Raw genomic sequence first — 1,976 nt, forward strand, 5'->3', positions numbered from 1 at the left:
CTTACTGCAGTATGCAATGTATTTCGACTGTTGGGAGATGTTTGATGGGCTGACGCCGGTGAGACGTGCACGGCGGCGCTACAGCAAGAGTGTAGCTAGCTAGCAAGTAGCAGTTGCTTTCTAACTGCAAGTTCGGCTGGCTAACTGTGCGGTGAGGTAAATCCATATGACGTACCGGTAAGTTAATATATAGATCAGTGAGTAAATCCCCGTTTTACCAGTACTAATGCTACCGCTTCGCCTTAGTTTTGTTACCAAATGCAAAGTTGTCTGCAAAACTGCAAGGTGTCTCTACAGTAATAAACCTAGCTGTCAAAGGGAACGTGCTTGACGGACAATGTGATAAAGTGCTCTAAGGTAATCTAAAAATCCGCAAACAGTTCAGTTAAAAACAATTGTTTTAATTAGCTAGCTTTCTTTCAAAGTAGAGAGACTGTGTGTAGCTAGTGAAATGAATTTTGCACTTGTTTAGCAGAGTAACATTATGTCCTATCCAACAGGCACCAAATGTGAGAACTTATACTGTAGTTGCCTACATGTGACTTTAAGCTACCCATCCCAGCCACCCTCTGCGCTGCGTGGCCACAGCTGTGGAACCATGGTCAGACAGACACCTTCCCCCCACTGAGAATGTTTGAGTATGTCAAGTTCATAGAATTTAGGTTATACATTGATCCATGAGACAGGAAATGTGACTATTCACTTACTCCACCTTTGTCTGTGTTTTCAGGAGTTAGACAATTCAGCCTCACTGAAGTTTGTCCAGAAAAATACAGTGTACACTAAGGGCACAAGGTGAGACCCAAATGCACACAGGAGGCAGATGGTAGAGCGCCAAAATGTATTATAAAGGGAGTAGGCAAAGGCAGGTCGGGGACAGGTCAGAGTACAAACAGTACCAGACGATAAGGCAGTCTCAAGGCCAGGCAGGGGTCAGATACCAGATCCGAGTCCAAAAACAGTACAAGGGGATAGGCTGGCTGGTAGTCAGAGTGGTCAGGCAGGTGGGTTCGGAGTCAGGACAGGCAAGGGTCGAAACCAGGAGCACTAGAACAGACTGGGGGAAAACTAGGAGCAAGGAAAACCGCTGGTTGCTTTGGAAAAGAAGACAAACTGGCAGAGAGATACAGGAAACAGGGCTATATACACCGGGGATAATAAGTGACACCTGGAGGGGGTGGAGACAATCACAGGTGAACCAGATCAGGGTGTGACAGTACACATGTTTAAGTAGCTTATTGTAAAAGTAGGTCTATATCACTCTAAATAACATAACTCTCACATGCCCAAAAAAGTAAGAAAGAGAGGATTCTCTCTCTCCCAAAAAAGGCAAAATCATGATTGTCCAACCCTGCTAAAATCCCTACAACACCTGGATGAAGTAGAGTAGAGTCGAGTCAGGACTACAACAAGGCTGGATAATCATGGGGGACTTGACCTGGGTGTTAATGTACACAGTCGGTAGGAACCCGACAGCACTGTCTTGACTATATACAGAGAGAGAATCCATGCCTCATAATCAATTATCTGGATTAAACTGAGAACAGCAAAATGGTCATGTATGGTCAGGATCCAAGACAGACATAATGACAATTTAACAAACTACATGTGTTTCATGTGTCTTACAGGGCTGAAGACTCCAGGCTGTTGGATGCAGATAAATGACTGAGGCTGAGCAAGCAGGAATATTGACATAAAATGATGATGAAATTGTAAAAAAAAATATATATATATATATAGCTAGCACAGAATGGGTCCATGTTTTGTTATTTTTATCAGTCATTGCCTGTTCTGATAATGTTTACATAACCAATTACAAACTGAGAAAACCATGGTGTGGAAAATAAATTTGTACAATGTACAGAACACCCACATTTTCATTATAGTCTACTCCTGTGCTCAGGGTCCTATCATATATTGACTACTGAGGGTTCCCAATGTTACAATAAGTTTGAGAGGGGCAACATTGACATTTT

General features: G+C 42.8%; 1 long non-coding RNA gene across 1 annotated transcript; it reads left to right on the top strand.

The window, feature by feature from the left end:
* Nucleotides 1-434: 434 nt before the first annotated feature.
* LOC115196680 (uncharacterized) lies at nucleotides 435-1,700 on the top strand. The gene is made up of 3 exons (XR_003878893.1): nucleotides 435-638; nucleotides 731-795; nucleotides 1,629-1,700. It is a non-coding gene; the product is annotated as an uncharacterized LOC115196680 (long non-coding RNA).
* The last annotated feature ends 276 nt before the right edge of the window (nucleotides 1,701-1,976 follow it).

The sequence above is a fragment of the Salmo trutta genome, chromosome 7 (assembly GCF_901001165.1).
Source record: "Salmo trutta chromosome 7, fSalTru1.1, whole genome shotgun sequence".
Lineage (NCBI taxonomy): Eukaryota > Metazoa > Chordata > Actinopteri > Salmoniformes > Salmonidae > Salmo > Salmo trutta.